The 26,163-nt window shown below is 37.4% G+C and overlaps 1 protein-coding gene across 8 annotated transcripts in view; it reads right to left on the minus strand.

Annotated features, from left to right (window-relative positions):
- Positions 1 to 16,960, minus strand: part of mef2aa (myocyte enhancer factor 2aa) — an 81,280-nt gene extending 64,320 nt beyond the window's left edge. For 3 of the 8 annotated variants that reach the window (XM_060877823.1, XM_060877824.1, XM_060877821.1), the window contains exons 1-2: positions 14,144 to 14,332; positions 10,167 to 10,289 (exon numbers count right to left, since the gene is read on the minus strand). The gene's annotated coding sequence lies outside the window, so the exon portion shown is untranslated. Of the gene's footprint in view, positions 1 to 10,166; positions 10,290 to 14,143; positions 14,334 to 16,662 lie in introns of those variants that run through there. The other 5 variants (XM_060877820.1, XM_060877818.1, XM_060877825.1 and 2 more) reach the window with 3 other exon arrangements.
- Between the last annotated feature and the right edge of the window lie 9,203 nt (positions 16,961 to 26,163).

Here is a 26,163-nt window from a genome sequence, read left to right on the forward strand (position 1 = left end):
ACTTAAGATGTTAATCTGAAGAATATTGATATTCCATTCCTGAAATATCAGCAGGCAGAATCCAACAGTCTTTTCACATGAAGCCCAAGATTTCATTAAGTCTTGTCATTTGCATCAAGTATCATAGTGTCTACACTCCTAATAATTTTAGCTCCTAAAACCTAAACCTATGTCAATGCCAAATGTCTTGATCTCATTGGAGGAATATTTTAAGTTTATTTCTCCAGTTTGATCAAACTGTATTTCTAAGCAGATAATGAGGGTTGATGTGTTGTTTTTAAGAATCTTTTTTGCAATCTTTCATAAATTGGTCGGTAAGTGAAACAGTCCTGGTTAAGCAGGGCCACTGAGATGCCCTAAATCAAGACCTTACATGAAGGAATAGTGTTTTTCCTCTTTCATGTCTACACAGCCATATTTGCAGCACTTGACTGCTAAAAGTGAACACAAAAGCATTCTTTTGGTACATGTCTGAATTGATGGCATGTGTCCACGGCTCATTCTTTAGGCTTTTCATTAGCCAAGTCAGACAGGAGGAGATAAAGAGGCATTGATAGAGAGGCTGAAAGACTGAATGTAGCAGCACCAGCAATAACTTATCCCATAAACACATGGAGGAGTGCCTGTTGTCTCTCCCATCCCCCCACTTTGCCCCAAACACAGCCTGTGAGTTACGTTAAGTGGCTTGGCAAACTTTTGATGTTACGCAGATCTTAACTTAGAAATGATAAACAGCGCAGATGAATCGAGATCTTCCTCCTGAGGGGACGGAGCATGTGGAGATATTAGAGATGCGTCACATTATTGCAGTATTCTCTAATACACTCAAATAATTCACTAAACTACAGAGGTGACACAACCATGTGTGCTAGAGATCTCTAAGATTATGCCCTATCTCCATGTGGGAAGAGATAATGTAGTGAAAAAATAAACACAGTGGTTACATCAGGGAACAACAGAAATATTCTCTGTTTAAAACAGACCAAAAAGACATTATTTTTGTTTCTCTCCCTTGCAGTTACGTCAGTCTTGTCGGTGGGTCAGTACTTCTGCTTTTCATGGGAAAACTTTCTTATGCCTTAGAATAAATATTTGATGTTATGTTCTTCCCCTTAGACATTTCAATCCTCTTCATGGTGGCTGTGTTCCACAACGCTGTATTATATAAAGGGTTTATGCAATCCAGACAGCATGGAAGCCTGTGACTCACCAACTGGGAAAGGTTGTGAACTTGCACAATAACCTTTCACCAGCTTTACAAAGACGATGTACAAGGTAGAGGAAAATAAAGATATTTAACTGTATGTAGTGGATAAATGTGAAATATTACCAATCTACAAAACAAAAGCCTGCTTTTACAGTTCAAATAAATGAAAATGAGGTTTTCTGAAGCCAGGATCACAAAATACAGAAAGTACAGCCAGTCATTTCAGTTATCTACAGATCTTAAAAGGCTGTTTACTTCATTTAAGTATGTTAAGACTATTAATAGCAAAGACTGCAGGTAATTTTGTTCCTTTCCTCTTTGTAGTAAGGTTCCAAACTTAGTAACAGATTCTATAACGTAGCTGTAACGTTCCAGTCATGCAGTGGGGCAAGTGGAAGAGTCAGCTGGGCCACTGGGTCTTACTACATTATGCCATTTAAACAACAAAAAGAATATAATGAAAATGGATTTGAGTGTAAAAAATGTACATTCAGTCGTACAACGTCCAGGCTGCTCCCAATGTGAAGATTTGCTCTGCTCATCTTTGGTATTTTGATGTCCATTGGAAATCCAAAGCCGTCATATGGCACAGGGTTAAATTTGCTGCGCACTTGGCCAACACATTTCAGAAGCAAAAAAAAAACTCCCTTGCTTTCTAGCACCTCTTTCGGTTCTGTCAGTTTGCCATCCTTCTCAGAAACGTTTTGCAGCATATCCATGATGCATGAACACATGTAACACTTTACATGATTACTAGTTACCAACCAATCGTCATGGAAGTGAGATGACTGTTTTCACACAATCGAGGTGACACAAATAATGATCTACCTTTCAAATGATTTTATTATTATTATTATTATTATTATTATTATTATTATTACTTCATTTTATTTAATTCAGCCCACAAATAGACTTCAGAAGTACTGTGGCCTTTACTAAGACAACATGCTGCTGTTTAAAAGTGTAGTCACCTTTATGACTACAGGATCCCTCATATGTTCTGTGATAGAGTGTAGCTGTGATTAAGCTGCTGTGGTTGGTAACATGTCTGCTTTTTTCAATCCTCCCAACTTGCTCATTCAGGCAGTTGGAGTAATGGGAGGAGCTCAGCTTATGGCCGAACATGAAAAAGAAGACGGATAAAGCCCTGGTGGGCAAGACATTCCGGCCAGAGAACAGCTGAGATATCAGTAGCCCACGTTCTACTGTTTCACCTGTATCAGGATATCAGGCACAGAGCGGGGGTGGGGGGGTGGGGGGGGTGAAGATGAAGAACTTGTATGATTGCTAAAAAGATATTTTGAGATAATTCCTGGGAAGCTCTATAACTGGGAACATTTAGTGTCTAGATATCTAGGTTATCTCGGATTAATGGATAATATTTATATTAAAAATAGGTTGGGCAAAATCCACTGCTGCATTTCCACACTGGCCTATTTTTAGGTAAATGGGAAGCCTTTCATCGTGTCATAAAACACATCCATCAAGTGCATTTCTCATTTTCAAAGTCTGCTGCACACTGTGATTGTGTAATTGCACTTTTTTCCTAAAGGGAATGGTATCGTGTTTTCTTTGGCTCAGAAACTCCAGTGCCTGTTGAGACCGTAGGGAGACTGATGTCATGCCAGTGAAGTTGATACCGTCTTGTCCGGGCTTTCATTTCTTGTCCTTACATGGCAGAGGTCAACTGTTCCGCAGCAGGCTGGGAGACTTCTCATCCGTCTGCCTGTATCTCCGGCAGCCTGGTGACGAATGGCCATTGCTGACCCTTTCAAGTACTGAGCTATGTTCCATGGGAGTAAAGTCAATGCTCTGGTTACACTGTACAGGAACTTAATAGGACCAGGTTGCCTTTTCATGACAAAAAAATAATCCTTCTTCTTTGAGGCCAGAATCCATAAAGTACTTCATACTGGAACAACTACTAAAATTATTACATTTTTTTGGCTTTAGGTGGACCAGTCAGTCATAAATAAAAATCAGTGTAGGATTCAAATGAATGTGGACCCAAAGAACAGGGATCTGTCATCTGTCAGTAGGGTTGCAAAGGGGCGGAAAGTTTCCGGTAAATGTCCGGTAAATTTCCGGAAACTTTCCACGGGAACTTAATCTGGGAATTTTGGAAATATTCAAAATTGGAAACTTTACGGGAATTTATGGAAATTTATGGGAATTTACAGGAATTTATGGGAATTACTTGGAAATATAGGGAAATTTATATAAACTATATCATATACAAACATAAATAAACATTTTGTTTGGTCATAAGCAGACATGCATGCAAGGTAATACAAGGTAATTTTAAAAATGACGTCTTGACTGATTTAATTGTAAGTAGACCTTTAATTGATTATTTCATTGAGTAACACAAAAGCATAATAAACATTATTATGCTTGTAATAAACATAATAAACTTAATAATTGTAATAAACATTATTTTATAGAGGATTTTTTTATTTCAGGGGGAGTGAGTGTGTGAGGGAGGGTCATCAAATTATCTGTGCATGTGGTAACACTCCTAATTTACTGCTTATTAAGAGTTAGTAAGGTATTTATTAAGTTTAGGTATTGGGTACAATTAAGAATGTAGAATAAGGTAATGCAGAATAAGGCATTAATATGTGCTTAATAAGTACTAATAAATAGCCAACATTCTATTAATATTCATGCTAATAAGAAACTAGTTAAATGACCCTAAAATAAAGTGTTACTGTGCATGTTATGGAAGAATGCAAGTAGGAATGCAAATGCAGGGGTTTGGCCTCAATGGCCCTCCAGTAAGCAGTGTGCTGTTTGACCGAGGAATGCAGGGTACAAATTCAACTTAAATTGCATTAAATCTTGTTGTTTTAAAAAAATTATGCTGTTAAGATTTTTTTAACTACATTTAAGTTCCTTGTTATAAGCAGTTCTGCATTTTTTTAAATTCCCTGTTTATGTCCAAATATTCCCGTTAATTCCCATATATTCCCGTTAATTCCCATGGAAACTTTCCAGTCTTGAAAATTCCCGGAATTTTGCAACCCTATCTGTCAGTAAAGCTACAGACACCATTTTTTGTCCAACATGCATACAGAACTATCATGGGAGCACAGAGGCCATGACAAAACGCTCAACGTGTACATTACAGGAATTACATCATTAAATGTATTCAAGTAAATTAAAACTCTGTCAAAAGTGACATAGTATCTATGCAAGAGGCGTATCAGCACGACTCTGAGTCAGCTCATCATGTCTTAGCTTAAGGAAAGACAGCAAGACAGTTTTAGCTTTGTGCCTTCCAGGTACTACTGTCATGCCCACCTTCCCTTAATACCTTCCTTCCCTTAATACCTTCCTCGTGCATTAGTGCTTTAATTACACATTTCTTCAGTGTTGGCAGATTTAGAAGTCTAAGCATGAAGCAAATGAGAACATTTAGCAGGCAACCAAAGGGATCTCAAAAGAGTGAAGTTCTGCTGGATATTCAGGCAGGCCAAGCAGGTCAAGTCTATCACATCCTTCATCACGCTTCAGACTGCTTCATCCAAACTGTTTCAGAGAGGCATCTAAAATGAACTTCAGTAAGCCCTGAGCCCTGGCACTGAACAATGATCTTACCTGTCCGTCAAACAAGAAGGCTGTTGGTAAACAGTGACTCATGCCATGTGAAAGTAGATTGTTTATTGGAAGGTTTTTGAAAATTTATTGGTGCTCGTGTCCAAAAAAAGAGGCTTTTGTTTAAAGTGAGATCAGAAAGTTACTATTGTTGCTGCAGCCACATCTGCAAGTGCTCATAGTTATAAAAAACTTATATTGGTTTGTATTAACCTATATAAGGATTTAAACTTGGATAGACAACAAAATGTAAAAGTTCAGTTAGTTGTTAAATTGAATGCTAATCTTCATCAACAAACACGAACACAATAAGATGATATTGTTAACAAACTTAAACAGTGTTTCATTTTCTATGTTCATGAGTTAAAAAACATAGAGAATTTGTTAAATGACTATGCTGATGTGATGTTTGTCTGTCTTGGCCATACAACAGTTTCACTAGTCACAAGCTTAGCTAGTGATGAACACGTCTCCACTGGCCAGCTACGCTCACGCACATCCAGTGTCTTTCCTTTGCTCTGCAGAAGGTGAAAATCTGGAAGCATCAATTGAGCAAAACGAGTTAGTTTGAGCTAAAACCAGTCTTATGGAATCTTGCTGTTGAGACTCAGGTTCAGCAACAAGTTCGAAGTCGAACAAAAAGTGCATGTCTCTAATAGAATATGATGTCAAACAAAAAAGACACACCTACAAACAGTCAACATCTTGGTCTTTGTTCTGAAAGTGCCAAACATTTTTTCTGCTCTGTGTGACATCGACCTGCTGTTAAAGAAAGTCAAAGTGACGTGGTCAGAGTGACTACTAGGATCTGATCAAATTCGCATTCCCGCTACAAACCTACACACAGCTAAGGAAAGAAGGCTTTATTTAGTTGCACAGTATATGCTGGTAGGAGAAGCTAAACTACTAATTTCAACATGTGTCAATGGAAGTCATGCAGCAGGCATTAGGAATATGTCACTCATGAAGTGCACACTTGACAAAACACAATCCAGCTCAGATATTCTGAACATGCACATGACATGCAGCGCAAAACACAGCTGCGGTTTGAAGCTACCATAGCTCACAGAGCGGGGTAATGAGACATGGGGTTGCAGAACACAGGTGCAGGCTGCATCGTGCAGAGCCATCAGCCACTGTGTGTGTGTGTGTGTGTGTGTGTGTGTGTGTGTGTGTGTGTGTGTGTGACTCTCCTGGGAGCACCTCAGAAGCCCCATTTCCTGCCATGCAACTATTGTGATTGATTGTATGATATGACCCCAGAACAGTTGAGTTTTTTCCCTTTGTTAACCACTGCCTAAAAATGCAAGAATATACTGTGTATTCAATTAATATTATATAAGTTATAATAAATGAATTAAAACAATACATTAAACCAACCTCGGTTTAGCCTAATAAATCAATCTGAATCTCGTGACACAAAAGTAAGTAGAGAAAAAGAAAACTCAGAATTAGTTGCTTGCAAAAAAAAAAATGCTTCAAACTTATTGAAATTTGGCATTTTTTCCCATATATTGTAAACAACTGTATTCCTCAGTGACACATTTTATATTTACTACCCATTCCTGCAAAGCCTGCAGTAATAAAGGGACATAGAGAGGCTTCTAAAGATAGTGGGCTGAGTGTTGATCCCCTGGGACTCACTATGAAAACAGCATGGGAAGATATGAAACAAAGACAGACACTGACTCTCAGCTCTAGCCTCTTCATCAACACAATAAATCCAAATTTCACTGGTAAACACTTTTTGAACTACCAACAACCAGATCTCCATCAGAAATGCCAATCAGAGGTTTAAAATAAAGCTAAACAGAACTAATCACAGCGCATGTTAACACACAACCATTGTGTCTACTAACATTAACATTAATGCTTATGTTAACAGAAACTCGGCTAAAAGTGCTTACAGCAGTAGAGACAGCATCAGTTGCACAGATCAGGCCAAAGGCAAGTGCTAGAGTGGGGAAAATGATGTAATCTCTACTGAGTCACCCAGTGGTGAACAAGGCCAATTAGCTCCTCCGTGTTTTCATTTTAGTTTGGTGGGGCAGTGAACCCCCACCCCGCCACCCCTCTCAACACGCCATGAGCAACAGCATAAGCAAGCCGAGACGAGGATCAGTGTGGGGTGCAAAGAGGATTAGCTGTAGATTTGGACCACTGTTCTGGCTCTGGGGTTAAACACACCTCTTGAACACACTCTGACATCCGGCTACAAAACATAAACACACTGCATGAACCATGGGGCGAGGACAAGATTTGTGCTTGTATTACATTATCATATCATGATAATCGTGTGTTACATTTTATAATTTTTTGGGATTAGTCTCAGTGAACTGGATCCTGTCCTAGGATGACTAGGAGCAAGATGATAAAACAATGAACACACACGCTCACTCGCGGGCGTGATTCAGTGTGACAAATCCACTTACACGTTTTTCCGAAGTGGGAGGAAATCCACGCTGACATGAGAAGAACATACACAGAAACGCAACATGGACATCCTGAACTCAGGATTGAACTGAGGACCCTGGAGCTGTTAAGTTGGCAATGTTACATTCTGCTCCACCTTACCACCCGAAAATGCTAAAAAAATCTTTTTAAGAAAACAAATGTGTTGGAACAACTACATACTTCAGCTAATAGAACACTGTGCTATCTAAATATATAATAGAAATAGAAATAGAGAAATAAGAAATAACTAATTGAAATATAATTCACATTATTAATCATATTCCTTAGTCATATTTTAGGCTGGGTTTTTTTTTAATTCTCACGTAACTGAATGGAATTACAAACTCGGGGCTGCGGAAAAACTTGAAACTATTGCTGAGGGTGGAATCTACTTTGAGGGTATAAATGTAGCCCTTGCTTGCTAAAGTATGTTGAAGTGTAAAGAATGTACTTTGTAATAATCCCTGCATGCTGTACAGCTGATTATCGGTGTATAACCCATTCACCTAGTGAGGACGCTTCCTTCATGCCTGCAGGACGAAGGGTAAAGCGGACAGGACAGGAGAGAAAGCACATTGATCCCTAAGCTGCTCTTCTCCGCTCAGCAGTGCATGTGCTGATTGAGCTGTATGAGATGGCTTACAAGCGCAGGTCAAGAGCAAGGGCAGTCGAAAGGTCAGGGGAGACTCATTCTTTCAGCTAAATGCACCACCCGCGCTCTTAGCAGTGTGTGTGTATATAAGCGTTAGCTGCTCCTGTGATAGTCTTACATGGGGATTTGTGTTCATTCTTTTGAGTGCGTGTGACAGAGCCGTGGCGTTTCACAGGTCAAATTGGGTTAACATGTATGTGTGAAAGGCAGCAAGTAAGTCAGGAAAACTTTAGCCTGCCTGGCTGAAAGAGTACACAGTGTCGGTTCTATCGGGTCAATTCTAGAAATTAAATTGAAAGATTTACATAAATAGGTTGTACATTTGATATAAGTATAGATATGTGTTGTTCTTATATCAAATAAAAAGAAAATAAAACTGCTTTTATGAACATTTTATGATTGTCACCACACAAGTCTTCTCAAAAACCCTCTATCAACCCTCCAGCATTCATTAATGTTAAATAAAATAAAATAAATTAGCCAAAAAGAAAAGTGCTCACATACCACAAATTCCTTTGGCTTGATATAAAACATAACATGACACATTAACCTAAAATTTCAGTTCTTAGGTTTATTTGTTCGTCTGTTAATTAAGCCATCATGCTTTACTTGTTCCAGCATGCGTTTCTAAATTAAGGTCTTGAGAAGGCAGATGACTATCAATGTGTGACTATCCAAAAGGCTTTTCATACGAAAATGGATCAACAAAAATATATTCAGCTGACACGGGTCTAGCCAGATAATTTCTCACTGTAAGTCCCTCTCAGATGTTCCTGTTTAATTATAACTTTGCGGCCTCCGGATTCCCCACAAGAAAATGTATAATCATTGGATACGTGTTTAAAAATGAATTGATGAATATTCACTTTTGAAACTTAACCCACATTTCTGAAAGTGTGCAGTATTTATAAATCACATGTGGCCCATGCCAAAGTTGTTTGCTAATCGCAAGGGTTTGGGAATCATCAGTGCTACACATTAAGGAGCTACCAAATAAAGTTCAACTCTGGAGCCAAACACCCTGATAGATGGTTTTATTTGGCAAGTCACAGTAAAGCCTATTTACAGACTATAACAAGCCTAGGTTTGTGTGAAGCACTGAGGTGAGGGAAAAGTGACGAGTAGCTAATATTTTCCTACAGGTCTTAAGTCATCTTTTTGTTTGCTTAGCATGTTTCTTGTATCCTGAGGTAACCTTTTTATTATCAAACATGCAGCAGGATAAGGAGCAGCCAGAGGTTTCTCGTTTTGAAGCCACTCCTCGTGGCCGATTGCCGGACTGACCCCGCAGGGACACTGTGAATTCCACTGGCTTTGCTCACTGACCCAGAGCCCACAGATAATGAAAAGTCTCTAGTGGCTAAATCGCCCAAAAAAAATTCACTAGAGCACTACAAGTTCATAGTGCTGGCCTTCTCAGCTTCATTGAGGCCATTTTGTCATTTAATAAAAGACCCTCAGTGAGGCGTCTCCGTGTTGCCCACAGAAGTAAAACTATGACTAAAACATTATCTGCTGGGTTCAAGATTCTGCATCCTGCCTCCAGGTCTCACGGGAGAATGCTGGAATCTCCAGCTCAATGGTGATGCTCCAGTAAACAATGAATCACGTTGGTCATGAGCATGCGCAAGATCAAAAATGTATGTGTGTGTGTGTGTGTGTAAAAAAAGAGAGAGAGAGAGAGAGAGAGAGAGAGAGAGAGAGATGTTAAAAAAATAAGTGTGCCAAAAGTATGGCACATTCCTTTCAGCTGATCTGGGAAATATTTGAAGCACATTTGTCAAAGTGCCTTCGCACTTAATTCTGTGAAAAAGGGGTGGTATGAGCGAGCGATGATACAAAGATGCATTCAGTAGACTGCTTAGGACAAGTGCTTTAAAATCGTTTTGTTTTTGCCAAAATATTCGTCATATGCAGCATCCTTAACAACAACGTGCTAATGATATTTTAGGTTGGTGCCAGTTACACACCTAAGATCTGAGTGCTGTACTCACAATATGACCAACACAAGTACTGCAATATTCTTGCAAAGCTGAAACACAGGGCTACTGTATTCAGCGACATGTTTGAAATCATTACAGTTTTGAAATACAGACAGAAGATTCAGTCTGCACACTTCACAGCTGTGCTATCCATCATGCATCATCATTAAAATCATGCATTCAAAGCACAGAGGGAGCAGTAAAAAAACTTTTTAGTGTGCTTTCTCAAAATAGCCACACAATACGAATGAGAAGTGAAAATAAATGGACTCACCCGATGATCAAGGCGCAGGCAAACTTCGTTCAGGCCACAAAGTCCAGCTCAAATCTTGCACTCTTCCTTCCTGTGCAGCACTTCGCTTCCTGCTGGTTCCTCCTCCTTTGGAAAGAAAATTTCCTGGGGGAGGGGGGAGGGGGGTGGAGGGGGTAGAGGAAAGTGTTGCACTCAGTGATTCAGAAGCGACGGTGTAAACGCCAGCCTTCTCTCTTCTGACAGCCAGCGTTAATTGCAGATCAGACTCGCCCACACACTCCAGCCTCTCTCTTTCTCTCTTTTTCTTTCTCTCTCTCTCTCTCTCTCTCTCTCTCTCTCTCTCTCTTTCTCTCTCTTTCTCTCTCTCTTTCTCTCACCCTTCCTCTAGCCTAGAAGAAGCTGAGAGCAGACTGTTAGATGGAGGAGTGCTGTGAAGAGCATGGCAGGAGATGTTCAAATACCCCACCCCCCACCACACACACACACCCAACCTGCTCCACACACTTCCTCTGCTTTATTCTGTGATGTTACTAGCATTTATTTTGTATGTAAACACAAAAGTATACACACACACAAACACTATATATATATATAACATGTAGGACTTTAAAGACTTTCTGCAGTATCTAACACAACTGAAGAAGAAAGAAGGATAATAACAACCTCCACCTTCTGTAACAGCGATGTTGTTGATAAAGTGTTCACTGATGTAGCCGTAAATCTCTTATTTCTGCAGGTTGGTAAAGAGTTGATATTTTATAAACCTTAGGTGGGCATAAAGAATATGATTGAGAAAGCAAACGTTCTTTACAGCTAAAGTGTTACCGTGTTGGTGCTGCATTCTCACCAAACTGAAACAGTAAAACATTCATTCGTCTTCACAGTACAATATGGCAATTATTAATCAATCCCTTTCACAGACACCACATGCCCCAGGTAAGAACACCTACTGTATATGCCTTGTGCTCAATAGCATATTTTACTGCTTATTTAAGTTAGTGTGGCTTGGGACCAGTCCAATACTTCCAGAGCAGAGTCCAAAAGAGTCCTCATGATCCAGAGATCAGCTTTTATCTGCTATTCATTTTAGACTCCTCCTAAAAAGTCTATTAGCATCACTTCACTGGAGTTAAAAAAACTCCGCAGCTAGTGCCAGACAAGGCCCTGACCACTGGCCTAAGCCTGTGAAAATAATCAGGCAGTCTGCAAGGTGAACACTGCTCATAATAAAAAGTCATTTTTAAAAAAAATCATATGCTTTACTGAATAGAAATTTGGAAGCATTAATACAGTTAATTTAGTTTCATTTTCCCCTGTAGTTCCTTTACTGTCACAATAGCAGCTAGCAGTGCATATGTGCAATACTGCTACTGAAAACATGGTGATGAACGCATGCTGACGAGTGACAAATATGTTTAGAAATAATGCCCAAGGAACTTAAGAAATGAGTGGCTGATAATTTTATTGGCCATTTTTAACAATTAAAATGAAAACTTTCTTATTTTATGTGGCAAGACTAATATATGATCTTAGTCCAAAAATGTGTGGGAGAAAAAAAAAATCAAGCCTGTCAGTTTGAATTGACAGTAAATACAAAAAGTTGGCAAGAAAACTACCACAATATTCAATCACAAATTCCCCCACGGCGTAGGAACTCATGAGTTAATATCACATTTTTTGATTTCACTGTGCTTAAAACTAACACTTTCTACTAACAATCAACAGTTTACAGGAACAGTTAATAACAGTTCACTCATAATTGTAGGAATTCATGAACTCCTACACAATTTATTAATTTATTAACATGTTATTAATGTGCATACATTTTAATGGGACGGGTTATTTAAAAATATTTCTTCCAGCCACACTACTTGTAGTTAAAATAGGATACATGTTTATGTAAGAATATATAATCATTACCATCATTATTTGACTATTTTGCCTTACAGAATTTCTACTTCATTCAGCTTAGTTTTCTACTCTGTATTACTGTTTGCCGCAATTCCGAGCTGTCATGAAACATAATTCACAAGGCGTGTTTCCTTAAAACACTCAGCTACTCATAATCACTTACGCTATGAATTGTGCTTCAGAAATTCATTAAAGTGAAGATGTGTGTAGAAGTGGTGACCCTGTGGCTGTGTGAGAAGCGCTGTGCCAAGAATGAGACGGACCTCTCGCTGGTGCTTAACAAGGCGACCTGACATTATGAATAACATTAAATCAAATCAGAAATGAACATGTTATTGCGCTATAATTGATGGCATCAATTAGTGCTGTTCTCGAGAGACACCGGCTCCAGTTTTCCATCAAACCGTGCCAACTGAGCACCAACGGGACACTATGTGCCAGCTCTCTTGAATACATGAAGACTGACCACACAGTGAAAAGCCTTATAAATCCATGTAAACACAAATAAACACCAGAGGTTCACATACTAAAACTTTGTTTTACAATCTGATTATTCATTTAACACTGAAAATGTTCCTTCAACACAAAAGCAACACATGGGCTAATATAGCCACGTTCACTCAATGTTTTCATATATAATTCAAAACAATATATTTTTTTAATTCAGCACTGCAGTTCAATCAGCACACACCCACACATAAATATATATATATATATATATATATATATATATATATATATATATATATATAAATATATATATATATATATTATTTTAAGAGTTAGACACCAAGAGTGAGACACACCAAGAGTGAGACAAGATACAATTCTCCCTCTTGTAACTTTTGGAAATTTGTCATTCCTATAAACTTTGTTTGTTTTAGAGTTGCTTACTAATTTGTAACAGCCACTGAATAAAATCTAACAGTTTAATAATTTAATAATTTCAGAGTAACACGAAAGCGTAAACGTTTATTTCAGCATGGTTTGAGAACAAGTATAATTTAATACTTAGTTTAATAGTTTATTAAACACTTCGTTTATTGAACATTTCATTTAACATGGTAAAAGTTTGTTTCAAACTGAATAATTAACCCCTTAATCTCCTTGCAAACACAGAACACATTTCTAACTTTCCTCACAATTTTACAGTAGTTAGTAACTCATTTACAGCAGATACTGAACTGCATGAGTTAGGATGAACATGTGGATGTTAAAAGGCGAGCATTAGCACTGTAAACAGTATAATATACAGTATAATAAACAGTATAATATACAGTATAATATACAGTATAACATACACATAACAGTATAAGAATCCATCTTGAGTGTGATATTTGTTCTTCTTCATGCTTTATTTTAAAGGCAATATTTTGAAGAAGGTATGAATATTCATGCACGTTCACTATCTTAACATTAAATTCAAACTCAGAAATAAACTTTAAACACTTAATAATGGCAAAATTGTTCATATGTAGCCTATTTTGTGCGGTTAATCTGAAAGGACGAGGAATGGCAGCTGTTTTATGGGTTAAAAGACACTTAAAGCACTTCAGACAGTAGCATCGATACTGGAGTTAAACTTCTCTCCCAAAGCAGAACACAAACTGGTCCTGTTTACAGCCTTTTTTTTTTTTTTGTGGGGGGATAAAGTGTCCCAGTGTTTAAACCCCACAAAACAGCACATAGGACTGAAAATGGCTCACAATCATATCATTAACACTAAATCGTCTAATTAACTTTGAGGTTTTTATTTTCCGTTTTATGTAGCTCTGTGAAACGTAGACAATTCCCACGAACAACTACAGTGTGAAGTAGAAACAGACAGAAATATATTTTGATGTGAATAAGAATAACAACATGAGCACGCGCGCAGGCTCACAACGCGCGCGCGTCCTCTCTGATACGTTATAAAACCCAAACAGATGAGATTTATAATTTTCCAAAAAGTTTATAAACACACAGTAAAACCATTAAACACTAAGCAGTTGGTCTAAACGCTGTAATATTCGTGCTGCACTCCACTGCTCCCTCTCGCGCTGTCACACAAACTCACTGGAACATTGTTGCTATTTTTTGCTACTCACCCTTTTTTTTTCTCCGCAATCCCTCGCTGAATATAGACACGGTGTATCAGTGAGTCGTGGGGACGCGGAGCGACATGAATGTATTTTCAGTCACATTGACACGCAGGGATGCTTCTATTTTCGGGACCCGAACAAACTCCGAAGAAGCAGCCGCTTGTCAAACAAAGCCCCGCCTCCGAGACGTGACGTCACCAGGACCCCGCCCCCCTCCGCCTGCTCGTGTCTCAATTAGCAACTTGATATGGAAACTTATGGGCTCGTGGCCTGAAGTGGCGTCAAAAAAGTACATAAATCGATCAATAATAAACGCCTTGGAGCTCCGAAACGGTTTGTTTAGAACTGTTTTAGCCTGTTTAGATAACAAAGGGACCAGTGTGCAGCGGATAAGTTACTGAAAAACAGGAAACTCTTCCGAAGCTGATGTGACGTCACCCGCTTGGGGGGGGGTGTCGCTCAAAGTACAGGAAACGCTTAAAATACTTAATACTGACAAAAAGTAGCACGTCGGCGGACAGAAAAGGGGAGATTTGTGCACAGTCTTATAAAGACAAACTTGCTACGTAACACAGTCGTGCTTCTTTTGTTGTAGACCGCGTTACAATAAAGTATTTAAATATTTATTGACGTTGAAGGCTGAGCAGCCTTAGATACCATTGACGTCATTTCTAGAATACAACAGCGATAACAATAGGACCCGCTCTTCTAAACTGACAGCTTTCTCAACCAATAGGATTCGTTAGATTGTCAGCGGCCAATCAGAGAAACGAGGTTGGATACGCTGACGTCGCGTGTGGCACAGTCACGTGCAGGAGTTGAGGAAGAGGTGTGGCGCTTCACAACACCAGTTGTTTTGACCGGGATTTAAAGTAGCAAGGACTCGCCTCGTGCTGCAGATCAATTCACCTGAATAAATCACTTTTTTCTTTATTAAACTGCATTTTACTTACAATATGCAGTTATAATGGTGCAGCTGTTAAAAATACAACTGATTTTGGATGATGCTGTGTAGCAATTATAAAAGCCAGTAATTTTATTACTAAACATAACAAAGTTCTCCATCACAGATGAATATAGTAAATAAGATATAAAGTATGTAATTCAAATGTGGATTTCTTACTGGAAATAACAATTAAAGTAATGTTCCATACAATATATAAACGGTTTATAAAATAATAATAATAATAATAATAATAATAAAATTAAAGTGATAAAAAAAAGTCGATATATGACAAAGTGACATATTTTATCTGATCCAACTGTCAGATTATTAAGTGCAATAAACAAGCAAAAAGGTTACGCAACAGAGTAAAGATTGCGAGGCAATTGACAAATACACAAAAGATTTTACACAGTGTTTGTGAGCATCTCAGAGAGATTGTCCACTTAAACTTATATTAAGTGTAATAACTTTAATAATTGTAATAAATAATCATACAAAGAATTTAAGTATTAGTTTACATATGCTAGATAAAATAGAAAAAATAGCATTAATAAATATATTAATTAGTATTTATTTTGTCAGGTTATTTGATTAAGGTTTCCTGTGCTAAATATGCTGTATTTTAAAGACATGCCGGTGATCGGTCTGCTTAAATCAAACCATCAGCACGGCTCATCATGTTAAGATCACTTTCAGATATTGTTAGTAATACAAACAATACATCTCAATACATTCTCATTTAATTTATACTATTGAGCATATCAAAATATACCGATTCACAGTCCATTCTTAAAGGTGGATTAACAATTACATCAATTAATATGTCCAAGCATATATTAGATCTTAACACAAAGAACAGTAGAATGTATTTGCAGATGAAATGCAAGTTTAATCTGCTGTGAGCATAGGCAATATCTTTCTTTATACACTTTATGTGAATTTCTGTGAGTTTATTCATCCCTATATATTTTCCTCTTTCAGCCCTGTTGAAGCTGTTGCTGCCTGTAAACGAGATGCCATGAAGGGCTGGGCACATATACACAACACTTGTTGGAAACAGAGACTTCACCGCCTACACTAAACCTCAGCCACCTGTGGTCGTGAGATTAGTGTGAGCAAAGCAGGACATATTTTATGTATTACTTGTGTGTCACAAAAGCCTTCATGATGTTATGCTTTTATTTCATGTCTTCACGAATGCAAAAGTTTATATTAAATGCAGAAACTTTCAGGACATATTTATTATTAGAATTGATGGGTTACATGTAGGTTACATGCAGGGACTCTGATTAAATCAGAACAGACACATTTAAAGAAAAAAAAAACCAGAAACCTCAAATGCATGATAAACTTTGTAAATTATTAATAAAAGTTATTTTCTCTAATACCTCTGTGCCCTTAATAATTGTTTGCCAATTGACTAAATGGATATATTTAGTCTCCTGCATGGATATAATAGCACAATGTTAAGACATTTGTATATTTTTTATATTACAAAATAACTTTATGGTATGGTTCAGTGAAATCATGCTACTAAAGAAAAGCATAGTTTTCTACCAAACCAGATGTCATATCTCACCTGTATCTACTGTGCTGCTGCAGTTGCCTTCACAGAACCTGCTGTAAAGGCCTTCTCCACATGGGTTTGTCTTCACTTCAGCTAAGCCACACTTCCTTCTAACACCCAGAAACTTTCTATAACAGTAATACTTTCTTTTGCTTCTCTTTTCATAACTTTCTTTTCTTCCTGATTTTTCCTCTCACTTTTCCTCTTGCTTTTCTCAAAGCCAGGCCAGCTGGCTTTGGACAGCTTCCTCTCACCTATGAGGCTTTCCTTTACACACTCTGTCTCCCCTCGTCCCCTGGTTTTTCTGCTGGGAGGGAACTCAGTCACAGCAGTTTGGAGGCTGGGATCCCAGATGGACACACACACTCAGGACACAAGTGTGTGTGTGTGTGTGTGTGTGTGTGTGTGTGTGTTTTACATGACTTGGCTCTGGGGAGCGCTTGTGACCAGCCGCAGCTGTCACACACACAAAGGGTGTTGGGTGCTTTTTTGTTTTGATTATTAATATAAGTGAGAATTTGACAAGAGGGTTCCAGTACATGACTTTTAACATGAGAAGGACAAATTATTAATTGCATTTGAGAGATTAGTTCAGTGATTTTGTCATCAAAAGCAACAAATTCATTTTAGTAGATTTTGTATATTTTATTTATTATCACATAATTTCAGCTTCAGTACAATACAGGAACAAAACAGACCTTGATTAGTTGTTATCATTTTTTTATGATATATTCAATATAAGGTTTGGGTGAAAGAGATCTGACAAACTGCACAAATTGTATTCACCATGTTCTGATAGAAGACAGCTGATATTTACAAGATTGTTTCACACCACAAATAGCTCCTGAGTACACAGCTACTATAGCACCAATTAAAAAGAGATGGTCCTTTCACAACAAACTCCAAAAGTCAAGATTATTCACTGTACAAATTCTAAAAGAGCAGGTCATTTTATTCCTACATTTTTGAATGACAGAATCCTTAAAAGTCACACTCAAATTGAAGGTCACGATTTTAGCTTCACTATCTTGCATCATGCATCATTATCTTTTTCCTAATTAGAGGAACCAGCCCCAAGTCCCAAAATGTCTTTTATGGGCCACCATGGTCTCAATCTGTTTTAGCTGTGAGGTGCCTTCTGCCTTGTTTCACTGAAAAACCTGTCCATCAAACCATAATTTTGACAAATGTTGTATACTGTATGAACTGAATTGATTCATGTACTATTCACTTCTGATGAATAGAGACTTGTTTAATGCTTTAAATTAGTGGGGAAAAGTGTGATTTTATTTAGGTTCAGTAATTTATTAAACGGCATGGACAGATAAACTGAAGAATCAGCCAACTGTGAATAAGTAGATAGTTCGTGAACTTGTCAGTGATCAGCAATTTATGAGGAAATTATCGTTTCACCACACCCAGCATTCCAGCATAACCACAGGTGAAGATATGAAGCTGAGCGAAAAACTGAATCTGGTGTTAAGGCACAGCACTCTGTGTCAGTGCAGATGTTGGCTGTGCATTAGATAACTATGTAGGGTCTCTAAAAATATCCTGTGTCTTGCAGTCTGGTTCAGCTCTCTCATTACTGCCTGTAATTAACACTGAGCATGCCATGCCAACTTATTGCACAGCCCCCCACCACTATCACATATTCATGCAAAGATATAGAGGATCAAAACTACTGAAGTTTTAAGACTGCTTCTATTTTTGATTCTATGTTTTCTTGTCTGCTTCAAAGACAGGCATCAGCTTAGGTTTTTTAGTTACCCTCTTCCATTAGGTTGGTCCCAGCAATGCTTTTTTTTCCATATTTTATGTTCATTTAAAAGATGATTTATTGTTTTTAAAAATGTGGGCAGTTGTACAAAATCAGAAACAAATGATAATGAGGAGAAATTCCATGGCATTATAATACCTACTGTTTCGACTTTGAACCATTTCCATGTTGTCCTCTATTCTTAACTCCCATGAACATGGATTAGTGCCGTCTCCATACACTCCTAATTTTCTATTGTATTTTGTGCCTGCCTAGTGTCACTTCCAAAAATGGTAGAGGATCTGTAATTATCTCACCATTTGGTGAAGCTACTGTATAATGCCATTTATAACAACGAGCCAGCCATTCTGCATGAACTGTAACAAGTTCATTAAAAATTGAGCAAGGTCAGAAATGAAACTTCTCTTTCCCATTTTTCATTTTGTCCATAATGTCATTAATCTAGCAAAATGGCAGCAGAATAATTCACCCTGACAAGCTGTTGTCAGGTAGCATTAGCAGAATTACTCTTGATAAACAAAGATTGAAATGGCAGAGACACAGCAAATCTGAAATGAAAGACATTTTACAATATTGGGAATGCAATGAACAAAAAAAGTGATGTTTGACTTCTTTGTAATGATGTCAGGTGCTCTCTGTTATAAGTCATTTATAATACTGATTTTAACATTGGCATGAATGAGATTCTGGTTTAATTTAAATGACACACGGGTGCCCTTTAACATACAGTACTTTGGGATTGCAAGGTCAAATAATTTGACCAGATAGTTGGTTGCAGTACAGCTTGGTTGTCATGATACTGTATAGCTGTAATGGCACAGGTCATCTATCTTGAAACCTTTTCTCTGGCTGCATGAGCTTTTACACAATGTAATTTTTTTCTGTTTTTGAGAGACATGAACACACCTTAGACACTAATATGTAGGCAAACCGGAGTGTACTCAATACGCTTTGTTCTATGCCTTTCTTAAAAAGCGGAGCATACACTATGGTGCAACTGGTTGGGGAAGGATTTAGGAAAATTTATCAACCACATAGGCCAGAATGTTTATGTTTGCCTCTGCATACAGTATATATATAAAATGTAGATAATGTACGACATTCACATTCATCTTAGTAAACGCTTTTTCCTGATCAGGTTTGTAGTGGTTCCAAAGAGAATGCCAGAAACACTGGCTACAAAGCAGGAACATTCACCCTAGAAAGGATGCCAGTCCATCACAGGGTGCCATGAACATGCACATTCACACACTCATTCACACCTAGGGGAAACTGAGTGTAGACAATCTGCCTACCTACATGATTTTTTTTTTTCAGTGGAAGAAACTGGAGTTCTTGTAAAATACACAGGGAGAAAATCTTATATTTTTTTTGTGTAGATATGTAGAGAGTGAAACTTTAATTTGATAAAATATATTTGGTCAAGTGATTCTCAGAGAATAACATATTAATCCACATATTCTCATATGTTATTAATTTTATAATAACAGCTCATTTATACTAGCTCATTAAGGAGGTGTATTTCATTAATTAATAAAATTTTATGGATAATTTTATTAAATTGTTGTGGTATACGAGCAATAGAACACTTCGAGACATGCCGTAACTTCAGGTTGGTAACAGCTCATCTTCAAGTCAGGCTTAATAACACCACCTCATTACTGCTTATTTTTCTTTTACAGCCTGCCTCATGACCTTTTAATCCATTTTTACCATTAGTAATTTGATTTAAGAGCCAGGCTGCAAAGTGTGTTGATGTATAAAGTAAAATCAGATCACTGTGTGCAATTGTTTTTTCCTGTGGCTATGCATCACAGAATTATACCTGTTTATTGTCTACAAAAACATTATTTTTCCCTTTCACTACTAACCTCCAACGTTAAGGTTGATGCTTAATTCATACCATGACTCTGTAATTAGGTGCCGTTGATAAATGTACTTATGTCATTGCAGTCCAACATAGTATTACATCTTAGTTCAGAATTGACAGACAAACTCATTTTTTAAACATGAGCATGAAAAACATTTACATCTGCTCTAGATTAGAAAACTTATGTAAATTAAAATATTCAGTAAATCACAGCTTTCCATCTCATTAACTTAAAATATAGGCAGGTGCATAAGAAATCAACTCAAAGATGTCATATAAAGTAACCTTGCAACAGGATTGTTTTTCTGTGAAACAAGAAGAGTTGTGTGCATACATTCATGTTTATGGAATTTCTTGGGTGTTCAGCAGTAAAAAATAATAGAATAATCGTAGCATTCCAGTTATTTCTTTAGATTATTGGTGGACCTTTTACATGCTTGTGCATTACATGAGCTAAATTTCTTTAAAGATTGCCGAGATTCATTCGAATGTAATGGATGATAAGCCCTTTCTCGGTTAAGGATGGTCAGAGTATTAAAATGCAAGCATGAACAATATGCATGCTATCACAAATAAAGGTCAGTGGGCTTGTAATTAATGGGCTCGTCACATGCAGACAGAGTTCAACAGCTTTGGCCTGTAAGCCTTCAACTACACTTGATTTCATGTGACTTGTGAAGTACTTTATTTTTTAAAACAGATTAAACATTATATATGAAGAGGATATGTATATCGTGTTGTGTATGTATTATGTATTATCTGAAAGCTTATCACTATCCATAATGTGTCATGGAGTAAAAGAGAAGAAACAAGGTTTACATCATCTAATAGAACTATCAGGTTTTAGATTGAACTGAAACAGACCTTGTTGGCAGATTTATCTGTTTCTATTCTGTCCAGAGAGTTTGTCAGTGAATCTTTCTGAAATAAATTAAACTCCATGTTACAGTAGTTGCTTTACTCAGTTTATCCACCAAAAACTGCAGACTTAAACCTGGGTGTTCCCTTTGGCACAAGTTTCGCCTGGAGCTTCTAAAAACAACTATGGCTCAATTTTGTTCTATGCCATGTCTTCTTCAATTGACATGCTTTTACTACAGTGGTTAAACAGGTGCTGTCATGTTGCATTCTCATGAATGTGAAAGAAAAAATGGCAGGTAGCAGCAAATTCATGTGGTCAACATTGTACAGTGCAAAGAATATGAATGCAAGCTTTTTTTATTTCTATTTTCCAGTAACAAAAATGAACTCATTTAATTCACTTAATATTTTGTATAATATTTGTTTTTGCTGACTATTTTTAAGGAAAGACACTAATCGGCGATGGTTAATCAACTGGGGTTAAGCCTATAGCAGGAGTTTTTTGCCCTCTCACCTAGTAGAAGCTTGTTCACTTATTGTAGATTTTACCTCATTTTCAGTTCTGCAAAAGGCTGGTGCTGGAACTGACTCTTCACGATGAGCATGTTTACTCCATGACACGAACAAAGCTCAAATCCACAGGGAGGAATCCTATTGCGGTTTGCTATGGCTCTCACACCCTTGTTGTAATCGGTCTGGTTTTGTCTGCCAGAAGCCTTAAAGGTTGCAAGAGGACAGGCTTAGTCCATATTGTTTGTCTACTTTAGATGTTGGCCCCAGTGATTTTTATGCACATGTGCATATTGAAATGGCAATACCCATGACAGCTCTCATTACTATTCCATATAAAATCTGAAAATCAGTTTTATATAAACATTGAGGAAACCAAATAAGAATATTTTGTCAGATGCAAAATTATACACCAGAAAAGTCTTTGTCTGTAAAATGAACAAAATCCAATTTTTACCAATATGGTTCAATTGTTTGTAAATCAACTTGTTTCTTGTTTTTTAGTACAATATAGGCAGCAACAAAATGTGAATAAAACCACATAAACCACTTAAAGCTAGTTTATAGATTTTCTTATTCTGTTGTTCTAGGATTATGGTTCTAAGAATTTGTTCTGAGGTGCTTTTGATGATTCAGTATCCAGGAATCTAAAACCACTGTAGACTGCTAGCTCTTTCTGCCAGCTTAATCCCTGAACAAGACAGAGCCATTTATTCTTTAGCAAGAAAATCCTTAACATCCTTTCCCAATGCAATAGTGCAGAAACATGCACTTTTTCAGCCATTCAGATTAACCAGCCTTGTAAATGTTTTTGTTCCTCACACTGAACCAATAGCAGCTGCCATCCCCAGTGCATGTGGATATGAGTTATTCCAGTATTCAAGCCATTTAAGTCTTTTATTCTGTGCTCTCTCTCTCTCTCTCTCTCTCTCTCTCTCTCTCTCTCTCTCTCTCTCTCACCTGGTAAACAGTGGCTTGCAACTGCAACTCCAGCTCAGGTGATAAATTTGTGTGTCAGGCCTGTGCGTCACAGATTAAGTATGTTTTGTTTGGTGGGTGATTTATGAGGTTGACGGTGGCACGATGCACTTGGCAGCGACCAGCTAAGGTTTTTGGTGATGGTGCTAAGGGAGAAGGAGAGGCACAGGAGAGGAGGTGGATGAGGGAAAGAGGAGGTGTGGCAGGTGTCATGTTTGTACTACATGATGAGTGATCTGTAGCTGCCTGGTGGTGCCTACTATACCACATACTTCCACTATTAATCATGCCAAGACATGACAGAATTACATTTTCCCACCTTTGCTTTTTGTAAATTCAATATACAAAGGCTTATCAGTAAGCATTCTTAGACAAATCAAATGAATTGTGTTGACAGAAAAGAAAGAAACATTACAGCCCTAAAATTAGTAATCATTTTAATTCTTAAAAGATGTAAAGATCAATGAGACTACACCTACCAGTTTTTGGTGTCTAAAGTAAAGCAGTAGTCGTTTCTCTGCTCCCACTAGTCACACACTAGTTAAGTCCCCTTCATATAGGAATGAAAGTTCAGGGTACAGAGGAAGGCTACTTTCTTTCAACCTTTCCCACAGAACTTTTTGTAGCCTTGTGGAAGTCCAGAGTCTGACTTAAGGTGTGCCAATATTTGTCACTTCACAGAAATTAATGTGAAAATAAATTGTGCCTGACAAGTTAATCACGCATGATTCAGGCTCGATCAATGCGGACATTTAAATTCATATTTCACATGGGCAGACAGCACAGGGAACTCTTTCACATGCATTGCAGGCTCTCTGTCATGCCCATTCCTGCTTCAGCAAATAGTCACAAGATTTAAATAATTCACTCACCCTTAAAACCAAACAGCTGGCTCAGTGCAGGCTGGCAGCGTGAGGCACACACAGTTCTAAAAACGGTAAGTCTGACCAACTGCAGGGCTGGTATTCAGAGCCCATGTGGGTATGAGTCGCACCTTCAGGCCTCCAAGTGTTCTCAGGGTTAAAGCCGTCCCAGGATCACCCTCTGGTGCTGTAGCAGAAATGTCCTTGGAGTTGACATTGTGCATAGCGCAAAGGAGGCATACTACTGTTTGACTTTGATATGAGCTCGGCCTTGAAACGTGTGTATTGCCTTATATTTTCCATTGGATATATTTCCACCGATTTTGAAAATAAATAGAAGCGATAGTTTCCATTACGTATTAGGAAACTGTATAGAAATTAATTCTTATTGGTGTTTTAGGTTGAAAGCTCACTATATTTTGAATAGAAAATGTGTATTGAATCTTTGATTAGCCTGTGAGGCTTGATCAATTAATATTAAAACTAAGATTAAGTAAATTTTTAAGTTCAAATGTTTTCTGCTGAGTTTTATAGTTTCTTAATATGGTAGTTTATAAAATTAATGATTAAAGTTAAGTCGAGTTGAGTTAAAGTTAAAGTTTGGCAAAAATTAATGGCTAACAAAAACTGGTAAGGTGTATTACTCAATAAAATATGATTTTTGCAGAGGAAATAAATGTTAACAACCAGTCATATCATTTACTACCAGATAAGATGTCTGTTTAGAAAATAATCTATGATTTTGTGAACAAAGTTGTAATATTTTTAGGAAAAAAGTCATTGAAAAATCATGAGGAAACAAAATCGCAATATTTCAAAAATAAAGTTATAATGCTATGATAAAATGGTAGCCTGCATATAACATGTTAACATAAATACAGTAAGGATTTTGTGAAGTAATTTTCACTTTTGTTTGAAGGAGAAATCATTGTCAGTGGTCCTTTAAGGCTACTGATTGTTACATCTGCATACCATTAAAACAGGGTGTGTAGATGAAAGATCACAATCATCGATGTTGAGCTCCTTTGTGTTATGTCATATGGACTTCAATATTAAGCCTTATGGTCTATATACCAGATTTACTGTCCTGAGGGCACCAGTTGCATTCAAGCCGCAGAGCTCTGTACAATGAAGTCATTAATAGGTGTTCCTTCTACTGGTTGCTGTAGTAACTTTATTAGTGGAATACGCAACTAACATTCCACTTAACAACAAAATGAAAATGTTTGTATATAAGTTCACCAGTGTATATACACATCATATCAATACAAGATGAAGGAGAAGCAGCATGTGCCATGGATTACGTGCCATCTACTGTTTTCAGTCCCGATTTGTACCAAGTTGCTCCATATTTATGTAAAGGTACATTTTTCCATCTTTTTGCTGGACACGCCCCCAAATCTATTCACTAATAGTTGCTGTGGCTTCTAATGCCGGAAGTCTGCAGCTCTCACTGAAAATGAATTATCTCTGCTTGCTTTGTCATTTCAAGCAGCTGTATGTGTGAATGTAGCTTCATGTTATCTACTCTGTTATCTGTTATGCTGCAGATGTAATAACTGCCTGTGCTTTCTGTGAGATAATTTCCTCCATGTTCTTGTGGTTCATGCTTATAAATGAACAGTTTCTTGCACAGTCCTTTTTAATAGAGTACTACACAATCATTTATATTGTGTTGATGACCCAGAAGATTAAGTATTTTATTATTTGTAAAGTAACACATTTCTTTTATCTGACATGCATCATTCTGTCATTAAGATTGTGATTCTTTCCAACAAAAAAAAGAAATTTTATATATATATATATATATATATATATATATATTTTTTTTTTTTTTTTGTCATCAAACATCAAATTTAAGTAATTCTCCATAAGACTAACTAACAGCAGTTTGATGACTTACTTTTACATTACACAATGATTCTTATATATCCTAATTTATCAGACAATTTGATTTGTGTTTGTTTTCTTGTTCATCATAATGTAATGATGGTTTTAATTGTGTGTTGTGTGCTGTTTCAGTTTCAAATCAATTTCTGTACCAAGTTAATGAATTTGTTTCTGACAAGAATTGCACATATAAACATTGTATGTTTGTATTTATAAGCTTTTAAATGTAATAATATTGTACACACAGTATGTATACAACAATTGCGTTTTTATATTTTTATTTTTATATATTTTGCGTTTATATTTTGGGTCTGTATGGAAGTGTGCAGCATTGATGCATCACAGCTCCTTTCACTATAAGCTTGGGATACTGTCTGTGCAGAGTTTTGCATATACTCCATGTGTTTGTGTGGGTTTCCTCCAAGATCTCCAGTTTCCTTCCACTCTCCTAAACATGCAGGTAGGTGGATTGTTTAAGCTAAATGTCCTGTAGGTGTGAGCGAGTGTGTGGGTGTTTTGAGTATTATGCTCTGTGATGGACTGGTGTCCCATCCAGTGTGAATTCAGTGTGAACTTCTTCCCAGTGTCGCTGGAATAGACTCTAGATCTTCCAAGACCCTGATGAGGATTAAGCATTCATTCATTCATCTTCTACCGCTTATCCGAACTACCTCGGGTCATGGGGAGCCTGTGCCTATCTCAGGCGTCATTGGGCATCAAGGCAGGATACATCCTGGACGGGGTGCAGATAAATGAATGAC

The sequence above is a fragment of the Tachysurus vachellii genome, chromosome 9 (genome assembly GCF_030014155.1).
Source record: "Tachysurus vachellii isolate PV-2020 chromosome 9, HZAU_Pvac_v1, whole genome shotgun sequence".
Lineage (NCBI taxonomy): Eukaryota > Metazoa > Chordata > Actinopteri > Siluriformes > Bagridae > Tachysurus > Tachysurus vachellii.